This window comes from Rhinatrema bivittatum, chromosome 7 (assembly GCF_901001135.1).
Source record: "Rhinatrema bivittatum chromosome 7, aRhiBiv1.1, whole genome shotgun sequence".
Lineage (NCBI taxonomy): Eukaryota > Metazoa > Chordata > Amphibia > Gymnophiona > Rhinatrematidae > Rhinatrema > Rhinatrema bivittatum.
In genome coordinates, this window is record NC_042621.1 from 230,583,058 (window position 1) to 230,603,515 (window position 20,458).

Consider the following 20,458-nt stretch of genomic DNA (forward strand, 5'->3'; position numbering starts at 1 on the left):
ACGCCAACACTGCGACCTCGTCCTGGTTCAACATCAACAGCAAAGTAGCCGAACGAACCTGCCCAACGATCACCAAAACCCTACAGCCGGATAGGGACAACAGGAAACCATGGTTCACACCTGAACTGAAGTCCCTCAAGCAGGATCTCAGAAGTAAAGAGCACAGTTGGCGTAAAAAACCCTCTTCTACAACCTTAGCCACTTACAAATCCCGCCTAAATGCCTACAGGAATGTTATCAACAGAACCAAGAAAGAATTCTTCGCAAAAAAGATCCATCACTTCATCTTCAATGCCAAAGCCTTGTTCTCCTATGTATCAGCCCTCACCAAACCGTCCCCACCTCTCATTCCAGACGACCAAGTCACCAGTAAAGCCAAGGAACTGGCCGATTACTTTGGGAAAAAATTGCCACCCTTATTGCGCCACTCAAGGCACCCATTCCTCTGCCCCCTCCCACACTCTCCACCTGTTATCAACAAAACACATCACTAGTCTCGTTCGAACCCACATCTTCACTAGAAATAGAGAACATACTCAAGAAGCTTAAACCTTCTTCTCACCCGGCAGACCATATACCGTCCAACCTGCTCTTCACCATTCCGAATATCATCGCTAAGCCTATAGCAGATGTCATAAACTGCTCCCTTGCTCAAGGGCTTGTTCCAGACCAACTCAAGATTGCTATGCTTAAACCCCTATTAAAAAAACCTACCTATCACCATCAGACCCAGCCAACTTCCGTCCCATAGCTAATTTGCCGATGATCGCCAAACTCTTGGAAAAAATCGTGAACAACTATCAGAATACCTGGAGGAAAATACAATTCTTGCCCCAACCCAATTTGGCTTCCGCAAGGCTCTAAATACTGAATCACAACTATCTACTCTCAATGGACACCATCTTCCTAAACCTGGAAAAAGACCAACCATATATACTTGCTCTTCTGGATCTATCCGCAGCCTTTGACACCGTGAACCATTCTATCCTATTACAGAGACTGGCAGACATTGGCATCAAGGGAATTGCACTCAATCGGTTTAAATCCTTCCTTGAAAACAGGTTTACAAGGTGAGGAACAACAATACAGAATCACACCCAGTCAGATCCAACCTGGGAGTCCCCCAGGGATCATCGCTCTCACCCACTCTATTCAACATCTACCTCCATTTACTCGCCAACCTAAAGTTAACTCACTACCTCTATGTGGACGACATCCAGATCCTTATCCTGATCACAGAGTCTCTTCATAAAACCTGGTCTCATTGGAACAGCTGTCTTCTATCAATCAACCGACTTCTTACCAGCCTCAACCTCATCCTCAACACCAAGACAGAGATACTTCTAATAACTCAGGACAACATCAACGTTCTTCTCAATGCCCCAAGTTCCTCCCAACTATCCAAAACAGCAGTGAGTCAGGCATCACATGTGAGAGACCTGGGTGTTCTGCTCGACAACCAGCTAAACCTGAAAAAATTCATAAATAACACCACCGAAGAATGCTTCTTCAAATTGCAGGTATTAAGGGAACTAAAACCACTCCTATATCTCAAAGACTTCTGCTTGGTGCTCCAATCCATCATTTTATCTAAAGTTGACTACTGCAACTCCCTTCTTCTGGGTCTACCTGCCAACACCATAAAACCTTTGCAGATGGTCTGGAACGCGACAGCCAGGATCCTCACCAACGCTGAAAAAAGAGAACACATCACCCCCATCCTTCAGAACGTTCACTGGTTACCAATAAAATTCAGGATCCTCTTTAAAGCCCTCATGATGATCCACAAGGCCTTGCATAATATCTCCCCCCTCAATCTAACTTTCTAACTACAGCCGCACATCTCAAACAGACCCATCAGGAGAGCATACAAAGACACTTTGTATACCCCTCCGGCGAAAGCCGCATTAAGGAAGCGTGCCCTGTCCACAGCTGGTCCCCCCTTCTGGAACTCACTCCCTCCGGACCTCCGCCAAGAACCCTGCCACCGGGTATTCAAAAAGAAGCTGAAAACATGGCTTTTCAGCCAGGCTTTTGCGGATAGATAATCCTTTCACCGAGGCCCCACTGGTCATGTCCAACTTTAGACTAATTCTTCAACTATAATCCCTCTTAACTTTACCTGCTCTCCATACATCCCACAGCTCTTCAAATACACCGGGAGCCAGAGACTACATTTGTTCCTCAACCTAGCTGCTGATCAATACGCTGCTAGTAGTCTTCTCTCAGTCCCTCCATGAACCTTTAAACCATCGTCCCTAATGCATTTCTGTTTGGTCTCTTCCCTTTGAACTTGCCCGCTAGCTAAGTTAACCCTACCTGTTATCTATAAGTTACTCCAGTTTTCCCCATTATGACGGTCCTGCTCCCAAAGTTTATTTTATTTTGAAATGTCATCACGTATAGCCCTTTGACTCTTTTATTTTCAGTAGATCTCTACTGTACCACACGTTCAATGTTTGCTCATGTTTATTGTACCTCATGTTCATTGTACCTTTTTGTTCACTGTTTTCTCAGGGGCGGATTTTAAGAGCCCTGCTCGCGTAAATCCGCCCGGATTTACGCGAGCAGGGCCTTGCGCGCCGGCGCGCCTATTTTCCATAGGCCTGCCGGCGCGCGCAGAGCCCTGGGACTCGCGTAAGTCCCGGGGTTTTTTGTCGGGGGCGTGTCGGGGCGTGTCAGGGGCGGGGCCGATCGACGCGGCGTTTGGGGGGCGGGACGTGGCGTTTTGGGGGCGGGCCCGGGGGCATGGTTTTGGCCCGGGGCAGTCCGGGGGCGTGGCCACACCCTCCAGAACCGCCCCGGGTCACGTCTCGGCGCGCTAGCGGCCCGCTGGCACGCGGGGATTTACTTCTCCCTCCGGGAGGCGTAAATCGCCGGACAAAGGTAGGGGGGGTTTAGATAGGGCCGGGGGGGTGGGTTAGATAGAGGAAGGGAGGGGAAGGTGAGGGGAGGGCGAAAGCGAGTTCCCTCTGAGGCCGCTCCGATTTCGGAGTGGCCTTGGAAGGAACGGAGGCAGGCTGCGCGGCTCGGTGCGCGCCAGCCGCACAAAATCGGCAGCCTTGCACGCACCGATCCTGGATTTTAGCGGCTACGCGCGTATCTACTAAAATCCAGCGTACTTTTGTTTGCGACTGGTGCGCCAACAAAAGTACGCGAACGCGCATTTTTTGTAAATCTACCCCTCAGTTTTTACTGTACCTCATGTTCATTGTATCCGCCCTCGGCGACAGTTAAGTTCTTTGTAAACCGGTGCGATATATATACTATACAGAAACATCGATATATAAAAGTTAAAAATAAATAAATAAATAGATAAATATATGGCTGTTACTTAACAGCACTACTATAGCTCTTTCTATGTTATTAATTGTAATCATGATTGTGCCTAAAGGATAAGATGCAATGCCTATGTATGTAATGATGCCATTTCAATCTATGAATGTACAGGTGTACAGTGAATGTGCTGTTCATGAAATATACAATGTTTTTTGCTATTGGCTATCTTGTCCTTGCAGAATGTGATTACCTAAGACATTGCGTTACTTTCAAACAGTGTACTTCATGTGTTTGCTAATAAAGTGCTCACTGTTTGGAAAAGTCTACTTTCTGGTTCTGTCCTTTCATTGTGTGGTTTTAGTAGGGATGTGAATCGTGTCCTCGATCGTCTTAACGATCAATTTCGGCTGGGAGGGGGAGGGAATCGTATTGTTGCCGTTTGGGGGGGTAAAATATCGTGAAAAATCGTGAAAATCTAAAAATCTAAAAATCGCAAAACCGGCACATTAAAACCCCCTAAAACCCACCCCCGACCCTTTAAATTAAATCCCCCACCCTCCCGAACCCCCCCCAAATGAGTTAAATAACCTGCGGGTCCAGCGGCGGTCCGGAACGGCAGCGGTCCGGAACGGGCTCCTGCTCCTGAATCTTGTTGTCTTCAGCCGGCGCCATTTTCCAAAATGGTGCCGAAAAATGGCGGCGGCCATAGACGAACACGATTGGACGGCAGGAGGTCCTTCCGGACCCCCGCTGGACTTTTGGCAAGTCTCGTGGGGGTCAGGAGGCCCCCCACAAGCTGGCCAAAAGTTCCTGGAGGTCCAGTGGGGGTCAGGGAGCGATTTCCCGCCGCGAATCGTTTTTGTACGGAAAATGGTGCCGGCCATACGCGTATGGCCGGCGCCATTTTCCGTACGGAAAATGGCGCCGGCAGGAGATCGACTGCAGGAGGTCGTTCAGCGAGGGTTCCGGCGCCTCGCTGAACGACCTCCTGCAGTCGATCTCCTGCCGGCGCCATTTTCCGTACGAAAACGATTCGCGGCGGGAAATCGCTCCCTGACCCCCGCTGGACCTCCAGGAACTTTTGGCCAGCTTGTGGGGGGCCTCCTGACCCCCACGAGACTTGCCAAAAGTCCAGCGGGGGTCCGGAAGGACCTCCTGCCGTCCAATCGTGTTCGTCTATGGCCGCCGCCATTTTTCGGTGCCATTTTGGAAAATGGCGCCGGCTGAAGACAACAAGATTCAGGAGCAGGAGCCCGTTCCGGACCGCTGCCGTTCCGGACCGCCGCTGGACCCGCAGGTTATTTAACTCATTTGGGGGGGGGTTCGGGAGGGTGGGGGATTTAATTTAAAGGGTCGGGGGTGGGTTTTAGGGGGTTTTAGTGTGCCGGCTCACGAGTCTAACGATTTATAACGATAAATCGTTAGAATCTCTATTGTATTGTGTTCCATAACGGTTTAAGACGATATTAAAATTATCGGACGATAATTTTAATCGTCCTAAAACTATTCACATCCCTAGGTTTTAGTGCTTATAGTACCGAAGGTTAAAGGTTTGCTCTCCATATGACTTTGCATGCTAGAATGACCTGCCTCTTTCTAATTGTGCAGTTGTCAAGCACGCCCAACCATATTGGTTATAGCATAACAAAGAAAGCTGTGTGATTGCTGGTAAGGAAGAAAGCCAAAGGTCAAGAAGAGCCTCATTAGTGGGGAACTTCACTATTGCCTCTTGTTGCCTTCTTCACGATGACTTCTTAGCAGAAGTGGTATTCAGGAGCTGGTCCGGGATGTGGGCCCTCGAGGAGCGAGTACCGGTTCCGGACTGTGACCTGAAAAGAAAAAGAGAGAGCGAGGCCCCCGAGGAGCGGGTACCTCTAATGAAGTCTGAGGAGGCAGAGTAGCTAGGTTTGCAGAGAGCGAATCCCATCCGCAGCGACCTAGAGGAAGCGAACCCTTGCTAACTCGTCTTGTTAGCGAAAACTTAGACCTTAAATATCTGGAGCTGATGACATCATCTCAGGGGGATGCCCCTGAGGTTTGCGCCAACGCCGGTACATCAGTCGGGCCACGCGCATGCGTGCGCCCTTAGGCATCTGGTCAACATGGTGGCTTGCAGCATCGAGCCGGTCCAGGGACGCCGGAAGAGGATGGCCTGGAGACGCCGCAGCAGCTAGCCTTCCATCAACCCCGGAGGGAGTCGCCAACGAGGTAAGGTGGGCAGAGCAGAGACGTCAGACAGCGACGGACACAACAAAGTGTAAGGACTCTGGAGTGTAGTTCCAACATGCATAGGTCAAAAATTGGAAAAAAAGATCCCCAAACTCAAAAATGGCCAAAAATTCTCAAACTATAAATCCAACTCTCCAAAAATGTCAGGTCTCTTGAGTTCTCTGGTCAAGAGTCCCAATTTCTTCTCACTCTTGCCACTCTATTCACACAGGCAAAATGATTTTGGATTCCAGTCTTTAGGGATCCTGGCAAAACACCCTTCCCTCAAGACTGTATTGATCTTCTCCCAAAAATCTCTCTTCAGTCAATTCCAAAAATCCCCACTGTTGATCAAGGCTCCCAGGAATGAGGAAAAGATCCAACAGTCAAGTTCCTTCTCCTAACCCACAACTCTCCAACCCACTGAAAACTGAGCATGTTCCAGTGTATTTTATACTCCACTGAAGACTTTCCCCAAAAAGGAGGGGTTATGGCAAAAAAAAGCCTTCCCACTGCCCATTGAGAGAAAAAGTAATTGGGAGCAAATGTTAGTGACCAGCAAAGCCCCATCAGACCAATATGGGGGCTAATTACATAAAATAATTATTTTTACATTTTCACTTTCACAAACTAATGATTAGTAAAGAAGAGAGCACAAGATGACAATGTAACATAGGATACCTACATACTAGCTGCTATTAAAAAAAAAAATTGAGCTATTAAATTTAGGTTTCTAAGCTCCTAAATTTGTGAAATTAGACAACTAAATTCAGGAACTCAGCCCTAGTAAATTTTCAAACTGGCCAATTTAGGAGTCGTACTCCAAAGGTTAGGAGCCTAAACCCATTGTAAATTGACCTCTTAGCATTTTGCCCAGGGGGAGGATAATTTCAAAGACATTTACCAGTGATTTACCTGGGTAAAATGACTTGATTGAACATGGCCCTCCTCTGCCTACCTAAAAATATTCATGAGCTTCCACAGCGCTCATACCTTTAGCCTGGATAAAAAGAGGTGCCCCTGTGAGCATGCTTAAGTCAAAGGAGTATAACAAAATATGTACAACCTCACAATGTATTTAAAGTATCCATGTGCCTTTAGTGACTGTTAATTTTCAATGGAATGCACAAGCTAGAAATGTACCTTATAAATAATGCAGACTGGATATACCTTTCCCCAAATTAGCAAAAAAAACCCTCTTATAGGCTAATTTTAAAACAAGCTCACATGCACTCAAACATGCACATATCGGGGAAATATGCTGGAATTTTAAATCGTGTGCACACTTGTGCGCATATGATTTAAAATATGCCTACTGCATGTAAGTATGCTCCTAATTTTAAGCAAACCTACTTCATGTATCTCCCATAGGACTTTGCTGGCTTTAAAACGCACATGTAAGTGGATTTTAAAACATGCTCACGCGATGGACATGCCCAGTTTTTCCAAATAGTCCACCAGTTTGCGCAGTCAATATCAAGGTTTTCCAGACCCTCTGGTTCTTCATCTGAAGGGCCCCCCCCCCCCCCCCCCAGTTGACCCGGACCCTTCACCCTCCCCCATAAGCCCTAAAACACGAGATCTACAGATCTGCTCCTCATCGGGAGCAGCAGTAAAGTTATGCGGCTAACAAGCTGATGTGCACTGCGGCCTCCAGTTTTAAAATACAGTTATTTATGTTAAGTGATGACCCTGCCCCAGAATGCCCATGAGCCACCCATGCCCCTTCCCCCTTTCCACCCCTTATTTGTGACACGTGCACGGCTATATGCGCGCATACACAGCTGATTTTTAAAATCAGCGTTGCTCGCGCAATCTACATGCGTGCGTATGTGGGCATTTTTGTGTAAGCAATACTTTAAAAAAATGACCTCTTACTATATCTAGCCCTTAGAAAGTCACTTAGACTAGCTTTCAGTTGCATATGGTAAAGGTGATTGGTCCTAGATAAAATATTCCTGTGCATGTCAGTACTACAATATGGCAAACTCCTTTCCATTTTGAATAAATGCCTGATGGGAGTCTCACCTGCCTAACCCTCCATCTTCCAAAAGCAGATGCAGCAGTGGGGGAAGGGCATGGTGCTATTATCAATGTTCTTTCCCTTAAGACCATGCTCATGGAAGTACCATGCAAAGTAATTTGGTAGCAGCTTTTATAAATGAAGCATGAAATTGTCTATTTAAAACATAATCTCATTTTTCACTTAAATCTGTTTTAAGGACTTTTTTTGTCCTTATAATTATACATAATTATGTATGCACTCTGAATATAATTTTCTGTATACACAGTAGATATTTGTCTCCAGCCACACTGCTGTTGATGATGGGCCAACAGATCCTTTACTTGAGTCTTTGCTACTAAGTATAATCTATTACAAACTCTAAGAAGATATCATCGTAGTTATATATTGGATATAAAATCGTGGGATATAAAATTTGTGGGAATACTTTTAAAATCCTGCACAGTCACTATCTGTGTGGATGATTTTAACACAGGTATTTTAGCTTTATTCAAATTTTCAAAGTAAGTGCAAAGTGTGACCTCATCAAGTATCAATGTACTTTTTGCCTGCTGTTTGCATGGGCAGGCCTTGGAGTGGGTGCCTCTTCCTTATGCTGCCCTACTCACTCATTGTTTCTTTGTTCTCTTACCCACCCTAAACACCCATGCCTTTCCTTCTCCTCTCCTCTCCATCACCCCCACACTTGTGCATCTCCCTCTCCCTCATGCCAGCAGGAGGTGAGCAGCACTGAAATCTGAACTGCCAAAAGCCCTGTAATCTCACAGTTATCCGCCGGCCTCTCTGTTCAGACTTCAAAATTCTTTCATTGACCATGGCCTATATTAATATATGTGCGGTGAAAAGGAAAGTAGAAATTGTCTCAGATGTAATAATGAATTTAGGTCTTGATATGCTTCTCTTGATGGAAAGTTGGCATTCGGATTCTGACATATCATTACTATGTTTAATGCCCTAGTAATTATTCATTTTCCAAACAGGTAGGGTGGATAGAAGGGGAGTGATTTTGTTATATAAGGATTTTATAACAGATATTATATTTCAGATATCTGCTCTTTCATTGGAATTAGGTGGTATTAGTGAAAGTTTAGTCGAAAAGATTGACACCTGACTTCTGGCACTAGTATTTTGCCCTCCTACATTATTATGTGAAGGTTTGTCTTTATTATGATATGTGGATCCCAATATGATAGAGAAACGGTCTTACCTTCAATCTGAAGGCTGAATGGGGTCTGAAGGGAAGTATCAGGGTTCGACACCTGAGCAGTCCTGGATCCTGCAAGGGGTACAAGAGGCACGCAGCAGACAATCCAATGCCAGAGTCCAAGCAGGGGTCAAGGCAGGTAGCAGTCAATCCAAATCCAAGGTTTGAGCAAGGGTCGAGGCGGGCAGCAGACAATCCAAATCAAGAGTCCAAGCATGGGCCAAGGCAGGCAGGAGACAATCCAATCCAAGGTCCAAGCAGAGGCAAAGATGAAGAAATGCACCACAAAGCACCAGCACAAGCAAGCCTGTTGTCGAGGCAGGAAAGTGCTGTAGATGTGGTGCTTAAATCCCCGAATTCCCGCTCTCAATGCGGGAACTTCCAGTGGGGGCGCCCGGCGTGCTGAGGGGGAAGAGCCACAACAGAGCACACATCCTACCACACTGCCATGAGAGGAAGCCGCCGCCAATGATGGCCATTGCTGCGCTGCAGGACCACCAGACAAGGGCAAGCTTCAGCTTGCTTCCTAACAATCTTTGCTTGCTGATTTTCTGACATCTTTGTTTAGATAAAGTTTAGATCATTGGAGATTTAAATATTCATATTGATAGTAAACCTAAAGACTTTTTCAGGACTTTCACACGTTACTTTCTGCCTTAAAGATGTTAGTTTTAATTCAGGTTTCAATTCATAAAGCATGACATGTGTTAGGTCAGATTTTGTTACCTGAATGTTATAAAATTCAGGGTTTGGTTAATGATCTAGTATTTGAACAAGTACCTTGGTCAGCTCATAACTTGACTTCTTTTACACTGCATTTAGAAATTGTTAAGACACTACTTTGTCATGCAATATCTACCCTGAGTCAGGCCCTATGGTTGTTGATGACTGCAAGGAACAATTCAAGTTGTATTAACTCTTTTGCAAGTTCTTTGGTTTCTACTTTGACTTCAGTGATCCCGTGAAGATAATTAATCAAACCTATAGGCATGGCAAGGTTCCTTGGTTCAACCAAGAACTCAGAATTAAAAAAATAAAAGGGCCATGCGGAAAACTAAGCATAGAGGTCAAAATAGGCCAACTACAGTTTTTAAATTACTTTAAGAGAATGAGATTAGAATAGAAATTATTTTTTTAAATAAGAAAGAATTATAGTAAGAAATTGAGTTCAGTTATTAATTACCCACATCAGCTATTTATCAGAAGTACTTTATCCCTAACAGTTTACAGGTAATTTTTTTCTCAAAAGTTGGAGCAATTTTCTACTCTTAGGTATCCCTAGTAGAAGATCCAGTCAATTCATTAGCAGGTACATGTTGGGATGTTTTTAATCAGGTTTCAAGAGTTGGGATCGATAATTATTCAAGTAAGCTAAAAACCTCATTTTGTGCACTGGATCCATGTTCAATGGCAACATTATTAACTTTAGGAAACTCATCTATAGATGTGGTTTCTACCTTGATTAATCTTTGACTTAGTGAAGGGACTGTGCCTGACGTTTGTAAAAGATCTGTGATATATCCAATAAAAAAAAGGGAAAGTTGCTTGTGGATAATTTTACCAGTTATCAATCAGTTTCCAATCTTACGTTGTTAGAAAGTTTTTAGAAAAGGCAGTTGACTAATATTTTATTAGAATATAATGTTCTGCTTCATAATCAATGTGCCTTTCGACCTTACTCCAGTACAGAAACACTACTATTTTCTATAAATGATTATGTGCTCAGAACATTAGATCCATAAGAACATACGAAGACTTTCCATACTGGCTCAGACCAAAGATCCTTCAAGACCAGTATCCTGTTTCCAACAGTGGCCAATCCAGGTCACAAGAACCTGGCAGGATCCCAAGGGGAAGACAGAGTACATGCTGCTCATCCCAGGGATAATCAGTGGATTTCCCCCAAGTCAATTTTAATAATTGTTTATGGACTTTTTCTCCAGAAACTTGTCCAAACCATTTTTAAATGCAGCTATAGTAATAGCTTTCACCACATCCTCTGGCAACAAATTCCAGAGCTTAATTATGCATTGAGTAAAAAAACATTTTCTTGTGTTAGTTTTAAATGTTTCTTCCTAGATATAAGTGCTGCATTTCATTCTGTGAATCATAGGAAATGAGCAAGAGAGAGCTGCTATAGTGAAAGATATGTCACTCTATTATTTATACCACTGTAAGAGGGGGCACTTTTAACTTGGAGTGGAGTTGGGGGGGGGGCAGTTTTACATACACAGGAGGAGGTACGAACAGCAAAGTTGACATCACTGAAGATTTTCTGCTGTTTGAATCTATGAAAGGTACAAGAGGAGTTGATTTGTATAATGCACTCTCTACCTAGCTTGTTTGAACACTCTCTGCCTAGCTTGATTTGTAGAATGCACTCTCTGCCTAGCTTTAAACAAACCATTCTCAGGATGGTTTTCTCCCAAGAAAGGAATTTTTCAGGGCTCAGTTTTGTCATCTAGCTTTTTAATGGTTTTTATGTACCCTCTTTTTGTGGTATTAGAAGCTTTTAATGTGCAGTTCAGGATATAAGATGATGATGTACAGCTGTATTTTCCAGTGTCTTTGGACTATGATTCTATTTTATCTGAAATAATTTCTTATTTATCTGTAGTGACTGAATGATTAATGAGGAACTTCTTGATTTTGAATACTACAAACATGGAAGCTCTTTGGATTTCTAGAGGCCCAAAACCTGTTGGGTTGGCAACAGTTAATTTCCTTAATTTATGTTTTTATTTTGATTCAACTTTAGGTTATATGATCTTCAGCTTTGATCTAATCTGTCATCTGAATATTTTAAATTAAAACTTCTCTGTCATTTAACATTTTTGATAGAATAATCATATGATTATTCAAGCTTTTGTTTTAACCACTATTGATTACTGCAATTCCCTTTATGTTGCCCTCCCTAAATCTTACATTCTGTAACCAGACTGGTATTGGGAGCTTCTACAAGATAACACGTTATTCTGCTTTTATTTCAATTGCATTGGCTGCCAGTGGAACAGAGTATAAAGTTTAAGATACTGATTATAGTATTGAGTTTTCTGCAAAATGACGCATCTGGTTATTTATTAGACTTGTTTTTGCAGTATGTTCCTAAAAGATCCCTTTGATTTAATAATAGTCATTTATTGGAGATTCCTGTTATTAAAGCTGCCCATCTGCAGGAGATGAGGAAATGTGCCCGTTCAATCATTGGGCCTACTCTGTGGAATAGTATTCCTTTAAAGATACGGAATACTTCAGATATTCAAATATTTAGGAAACAATTAAAAGCAACTTTATTTCAGGAGGCTTTTATGTAATAGTGGATTGACATATTTTATGAGGGTAGAACTGTTTTAAAAATGGCAAATGGTTTTGTTTATATATATTTGTTGTTTGTGTGTCATATCCTGGTTTTCAATGATGTTTTTGTTTATTGTGCCTCACCTAGCTTGACTATGTAAATTTAGGTGGATTATAAATATGTTAATAAATAAATAAATAAAATGAAGCAGACAGGAGTAGGTAGATGCAGATAAGAAGCACTATTCACCTCCTGAAGAGATGGAGGAGAGAATAATATAGAAGGATGCAAGGGTGTGGGGTTAGGAGGAAAATTGTGTCCACCCAGAGGTGAAGAAAGAAATTGCTGTTATCATGCACAACACAGCAAGGATTTTGAAGTAGATGAGGGCTTGCAGAAATTAACCCAATTCTCCCTATCCCAGAGATGGCTCTACATATCCCTTCTTTCTCTCCTCTCCCCTAGGGCAGTGGTTCTCAACCCATTCCTTGGGAAACATCTAGCCAGTCTGATTTTCAACATATCCACAATGAACATGCATGAAATATTTCCATGTGCTACCTCCATTGTATGAAAATTTTATGTATATTTATGGTGGATTTATTGCATTCTCAGAAAATATTCCCAGTTCCATATGCTGGACCACAGAGTCAGGCTGAGCTCTGAAATATCAATGCATGAATGAGGTGATGGTGCAGGGAAGAGGGTTCTATATATAAGTTAGGAACTAGAGAATATTTTGGGGAAGGAGGAGGCAAATCCAATGGAATGGGCTCTACCTTAACCAGGGTGGGACCAGGTAGAGGTCTGCAGAATCAAAAAATGTGTTTTGGTTAATTCACTTATTTTGTAGGTTGTAGTCATTCATCAGGTTCATCTAAAAGAAAAAAATATTTTTGTTTGTTCGTGGTATTCGTTTTTTGTTATACATTGAAGTCAATGGGGGAAGCAATCGATAGGCCTCATTGACTTCAGAGTGAAAGAAAAAATGGGTCTAAGCTTAGGCATAATGCTGGCTCCTGGAGCGAGGCAAGATTTCATCACCAAGGCCCAGGACGAAGGCCAGATCCTATCACCAAAGCCCAGGCCTAGGCCTAGGCCTAAGCATAGACCTGATGCTAAAACCAAGCCCGAGGCCAAATCCCATCACTGGGAGCCAGGCCTAGGACCAGGTCCAATACTGTGGCCAGGCCTAAGTCCAAATTCTGTCACCAGGGCTTGGGCCTAAACCTAGATCTTATGCAGAGCCTGGGTCTTGTCAATGAGGTCCGGGCCTAGACCCAGCCCTCAGTTAAGTCCTGATGCTGGAGCCCAGGCCTAGGATCAGTTCTGACACCAGAGCTGGGCCTGAGGCAGATTCCTGCATCTTAGGTCTGGTCTAAAAGGCCCAGGATGAGGCCTTCCTCTGTCTTCTTCCTTCAAATAAAAATGAAGCAATCATCATGAAGGGCATGTTGCAGTGATGCCATTGTGGCATTTTCCTCCTGAATAGACAGTGTCATTTTGATGCATTTCAATGGCTCAGTTTGTCATCCATTTGGAAGGAAAATGATGTATCTCTGTGGTGTGTTCTTCTGGTGGACTGTGATAATTATAGTCGATAGAAGAAAGACAGCAGTGGAAGGCCTGGTCATGGGTCTCTGGACTTAGGCCTAGCCCAAGCTTCAGTGACACCCAGCCTCAGTTTAGACCCCAGAGTCAAGCCTTGGCAAAGGGATCCAGCCTTGGGTCAGGCCCTGGCATTGGGTCTAACACCCACGATAACACCATAATGCATGCATTATTTATCACATTGTGCAGCACAAATGCAAATTTTGAAAATTTATTCAAAGGGGAGGAGTTGGGGCAGGGTCAATGAAAATGAGGGGCACTAACTCAGCGTGCAATAGCATAATGCACATTATTACATAGTTTTAACACCGGAAATAACTACACCTTTTTTCCTGGCGTTAAGCTGTGCAATATGCCTGAAACAGAATTTGTGATATTGAGAGAGAGAGAGACAGAGAGAGAGACAGCCTCTGGAGTGGCACACATAATTGTCATCTATATATACCACTATAGGAGGGTAATCTAGTAACTCAAGGTGAGGTTTTGATGGTGATCTATGGTTTTGGGACCAGTTTGACATGCACACTGAAACTCTCTGGTAGAGAGTCCATCAAGCTAGGGCGAAAGAACATTGTAGAAATCTCATCTTTGTGTGACTTTTCTCACTCAAAATCACATCAAATCTTCACTGATATGGACTGTGCTGTTCGTACATCTGACTGTGCAAGTAAAACAGGCCCCAAAACCCTAGACCACCACCAAAACTTTACCTTGAGTTATTAGCTTGCCCTCCTATAGTGGTATAAATAGTTGAATAATATGAGAGCCTTAGAGTTTCTCTTTCTCTCTCTCTCTCTTTCTCTCTTTCTCTCTTTCTCTCTCCCAAATAAGAAAATGCCTATCTGGGCACTTCACTGCTTGTGAAGAAAACATATTACAGGGGCATGTTGTGATAAATTATCATAGCCATGCCCCTTTTCCTTATCACAGGTGTTATTCATGAGAAACATATCACATTTTGATGAATCTAGGCCTAATTTTGTCCCTGAAGCAATGGAGGGTATCAGCACTGACTTGGATAAGGAATGATATACTACGAGCAATCAAACTTCTGAGAGTAGCATCTTGGATCTATACTTAGCAGCATGGACAGGAATAACTGAAGAAACTGGATTGGCCAATTTATTTATGTGCTGTGTTACTTGTGATAACCATGCAAACATTATGTCTTTTAATGACTTGGTCTTTAAATGCACTATATGCAATAGAAATCTGTTAAACCATGATATCTGAATTGAGCCTCTGGGGTTGATAAAGGAGTCAGTGAGTGCTGTTTATCACAATTTGTTATTCATCATGGTCACTTCTATTTTAGCAGAAAAGTAGAATATATATATATATATATGTTTTTTTGATCAGCACAATTAGTATTTGTAGAATTATTAAATGCAATTTTGACTAGTTTCCCTGCATTCTCCTGGTATAGCAATCTAATGCAGGGTTTCAGGATATCCATAATTAATATGCCTGTGTTAGATTTGCATATATTGGAGACCCAGGGTATGCAAGTCTATCTCATGCACTGGCAGCACCATCCTTAATTCTAACTCAGCATGGGGCTACTAGCAGGGCAGCTTGGCTCAATTGTTTTTAAATTAAATGCACTTCTTTCCTTTGGAATGTGCCATCTATAAAATTGGAATGGCCACACAGGGCTGGAGGTTTGGTTGGAGTGAATGTAAAGGTGTGAAGAAGGCTTCCCAGCAAGATTATGCTGCAGCTTACAGTTTGGCTCTACCTGTTGCAAATGAACCAATTAGCCTCAGGAGGAGGAGTTAAACCTTAAACCACAGAATAATGGGAAGTGCTTCTGCATATACACTTTTGAAATTGTTCCAACCAACCCTGCACCAGCTGCAATTGTGCTGACTTTATAAATGATGAGGTCCATTTTCAGCTTCTGTGTGGCTCAGCTAGTTAGCTAGATAACCTTATCTGGATAACCTAGCAGGGTATATTCAGTGGCACAGTTGCACCACCGAATATACTGGCTATCTTAAAGTTAGTCAGATTTTATCTGGCTAATTTTAAGACAGGTCAGTAGCACAACCAAAATTAGCCAAATAACTTATCTGGCTAACTCTGCTCCTCCCTAGAACGTCCCTGACTTATCTGGCTAAATTCTAGCCAGATAATTAGCTATCTGGTTAGAATTTAATCAGACAAGTTGCTAAAAATGCCATTTTTGCCATTTAGATGGAGAATTTAATTTATGAACATGTGATCTAGGCTGCCCTGCCGGTGCACCTGAGGCTAGATTAGAATTTTTGATGGTGTGCTGTGGCTCCTGGAGGCCCAAGGTCCCTCTCTGCATGGGCCCTGCTGCAGTTGCCCCACTGGCCCCCCTGCCAAGTACTTTTGCCCCTACTAGTGGGGTCTTTCCTTTCACAGGGAAAGTGCCTGGACAGGGACCATCTCACACATGAAGAGTGTCTGGAAAAAGAGTGTAGTCCTGACCAGTGAAGGAGAATGGGGCATAAAGTCAAGGTACTCTGTAGTCTGTACATCCATAAAGGAAAAGGAGTCCTGATGTTCAACAGGGAGGACTTTTAAGGGATCTGAAGAGAAGAAGAGGTTTTTTCAGGAAGCAGAGATATTTCAAATTCCTCATCTATCTTGGGAGAAGATTTGGTGAAGGGTTCACTAAGTGAGGATTTTATCCTCAGAGGAAGTTTTCAAACGGGAGGAGACTGCCCATCTGAGGAAGGAGTCCTTAGGATTTCTTGTTTGAAGAGAAGTCAGCCAGAAGCTCAGTCCCAAGCATTTGAAAAGCCGCTGACAGAAAACAAAGAGAGTTGTCTTTATAGCAGGTATGTGGAAGCCCCAAGAGAGGAGGGTTCCTTGGCTAACAGCTGACCTGCTTGGGAGGGCAGTTGTTGTGGCTGCTTGATGGAAATGTTTTTTGTACTGCTTTGGAATTTTGTTGCAGTTTGGTGCACTAGTTTGGACTTTGTTTACTTGCCATCAGTACCAGTAAAGAATTGTTATTGTGAACCACAGCTTTGGAATCCATGTGGTGATTTTTATATGCCTTTGTATGGACTGATGAGCAGATGAGCCCAGTGAAGAAAAAAACCCTAAGGGCCTTGAAGAACTAAACATAGGTCATTGGGCCTATGCAAGGCCATGATCCTCCCTGTAAGTCCCTGTGCCCAGGACTGCACATTCCTGTTCAACTCTGCCCTGGAAATACTTCCATTTCAGTGCGGGTAAAAGTACATGCCTTATGGAACTGCATGCATGGCAGGCAGATGATTTACACAGGTAAAATGCTTTTCGCCCATGGAAAGGCCTTTGAAAATTGCCCTCTTGGTTCCGGTGAGCCTGAGGGTAGTAGAATTCAGGGTCATGCACGTGTTTAGAAACATATAGACTGTACCTAAGAAGAAAAATGTCCTCATTCCCACAGCTGCAGTTCTTTCGTTTCTCCTTGACACCTCATGTCTCTAATCCTGATGAATTTTACAGCCAGTGAAGGAGGTAGATAGCCCTTCATGCTGATGCTCAGAGAACACATGATTACACAGCCAAGCTGTTCAGTTATTCCACCCCATTGTACAATCAAGCTTTCATATGCCTGGACTCCTACAGAACAAAACAACTCTGATAACGTGGGTTACCCTTTTTATTCTTACTTCATTTCTCACAGAACATAATTTATGTAAATTATTTTGTTATTTGCATATAACTTGCTGACATTTATTTCCATGCTGCAAATTCATGTTCTCATGCTCCGCTTGAAATTGATGTATTGCATCAGGGCTTTAACAAAGGTTCTTACAGTGCTGTTTTACAAAATAGAAAAAGATGGGTATGCATGCCAACAAGAATTGTTACCAATATTTTGCTTTTTAGTAAATCCAAGACATTTTATCCTGAAATTTATTATACATTTGATAACCCGGATTCACAAATATTTTCTGATGCTGGAAGTGAAAAATTCCAGTTCCAAATCTACTCAACAATGGATTCAGATGAGCAATCATTTGTCAGCCTAACTCTTTATCTAAAATGGGTTTGTATTATTAAATTTTAAAAAACAAATATAAATAATAGACCATCTTAGAATCAGAAACAGTTTTTATTAATAATATTTTTTCTATTTTCTGTTTTCTTTTGTTCTCTATTCTTCATTGCTTACTCCTTCAGGACTGTAAAGTGGATGAAAATTACACAGAAGGAAAGGCTTATTGGGTAAAAAGAGGGTTTTTTTTTAAATCCTAATAGAAATAAAATATATTTACCATCACTATAAGAAGGACTTTTCTTTAGTTTAACAGAAATAGAATATATTTATCATCATTGTATCCAATATCTTACAAATATATAAGACATCAAAAGAATGGAAGCAGTTCAGAGAACAGCTACAAAAATGATAAACGTTTTGCAACAATAAACTTACAAAGACCTGAGATGCTCAAAATGTACTTGCTAGAGGAAATAAGTGAAGGTGGTGGTGGGGTGGGGTGGAGCGGGGCAATGCAGGGGACATGGTAGAAACATTCAATGAGTAAGATATGTAAATTATTATTTAGATTATTTGATGATGCATTATTATGATGTGTATCTGTGAACATATTGATTATCTTTGTAGATTAATATTTTAAAATGTATTTTGTACTGAAAGATTTGTATATTAATGTTTATAAACTCTACATTGCATTAAACTGTTTTAGAATATGTGGAGTAAAAAGAAAGGAAATAAATAGATATTTTGACAGGCTTCATAATATTACCAGAAAGAGAAAATTTCCATACAGAACAAATTTCAAGGACAAAGGGGTCATGTGATGAAGTTGGAGGAAGAAAGCTTCAGAGGAAACATAACAAAATATTACTTTACTGAGAGGATGTTAGATGCCTGAAATGACCTACCAAAAGAGGGGAAAACCCAGTATTGTGACAGAATTCAAGCATGCCAGGGACACGTATAGAGGACAATAGTAAAAACAGGGGTGGGAGGCTACAGTACTGCAAAGCAAGCCAACCTTCAGTTCTTCATAAAGAGAGACAGGGGGAGAGTTAATAAGGAGAAAACAAAGGGTAGAAAATGGAAGCATAACCTAGTAGTACTGCAGGTCTTTGAGTAGCCAGATTGGAACTCTTCAGCTCTTCAGGAACATAGTAGGTCAATGTCAGTAGAGTAGTGGTGGCCACTGTCCAGTAAGATGCTAAGGAGAAAACAGATAAAGAAAAACCATCCCAGTGAAACAGCAGGGCATGAGGAATTCCAGTTAGTATCCCCAATTCACCAAAACCAAATGGGTCAGTGCTGGCAGATTGATGGTGGTTGAGAATTCATCTAGCAAGACCATGAGGACCTAGATAGAAGGCTGGATGTATGAATAACAGCCTTGCTAGTTTTGGTAGTTGTTTAGATTGTTACAAAGCTTGGTGGAGGAGGGGAGCTAGATGTTGGATTAAAATGGGGGAGTTATATGCTCATCACATACATTACATAGGATGCTTCGGTGTTTACTGAAGAGCATTTTGGGGAGATACCCGTCCCGGAAAAGATTTTCATAGGTAATGATTCAGATGAACTGAACCAAAACACAGGGAACTTAGAAGATGCCGTAGGCCTGATTGACAAACTGAAGAGTATTAAAGCACCTGGACCAGATGATATACACCCCAGGGTTCTGAAGAACCTCAGAAATTAAATTGCAGATCTATTAGTTAAAATTTGTAACCTATCATTAAAATCATCCATTGTACCTGAAGACTGGAGGGTGGCTAATGTAACCCCAATATTTAAAAAGGGCTCCAGGGACGATTCAGGAAACTAGACACCAGTTAGCCTCACTTCAGTGCCAGGAAAATAGTAGAAAGTGTTCTAAAGATCAAAATCACAGAACAAATAGAAAGACATGGTTTAATAGAACAAAGTCAGCATGGCTTTACCCAAGGCAAGTCTTGCCTCACAAATCTGCTTCACTTTTTTGAAGGGGTTAATAAACATGTAGATATAGGTGAACCAGTGGATGTAGTGTATTTGGATTTTCAGAAGGCATTTGACAAAGTTCCTCATGAGAGGCTTCTAAGAAAAGTAAAAAGTCATGGGATAGGTGGCGATGTCCTTTCATGGATTACAAACTGGTTAAAAGACATGATGCATAGAGTAGGATAAAATGGACAATTTTCTCAGTGGAAAAAGATATACAGTGGAATGCCTCAAGGACCTCTGCCAGGAACCATGCTTTTCAATATATTTATAATGGTTAGAGCAGTTAGTGTAGCTGGACTTAAAAAGGTTTGAATAAGTTCTTGGAGGAGAAGTCCATTACCTGCTATTAATCAAGTTGACTTAGAAAATAGCCACTGCTATTACTAGCATCAGTAGCATAGGATATACTTAGTTTTTGGGTACTTGCCAGGAAGTTGTAGCCTGTTGGAAACAGGATGCTGGGCGTGATGGACCCTTGGTCTGACCCAGTATGGCAATTTCTTATGTTCTTGTATCATCAGCAAATTTGATCACCTCACTCATTGTTCCCATCTCTAGATCATTTATACTGTAAATATGCTAAAAAAAAACAACACCCAAAAAACAAAAAAAACAGTGGTCCCAAATCAGATCCCTGGGGCATCTAATATTCACCTTTCTCCACTGAGAAATTACCCTGGATTATTATGTGCAGTTCTGGTGGTCCCATCTAAAAAAAGAATAGTAGAACTAGAAAAGTTGCAGAGAATGGTGACAAAAATGATAAAAGAAATGGAATGGCTATCTTATGATAAGAGGCTGTTCAGATTAGAGCAGTTCAGCTTGGGAAAGAGAAGGCTGAGAGGGAACATGATAGAAGTTTATAAGATCATGAGTGGGGTAGAATTG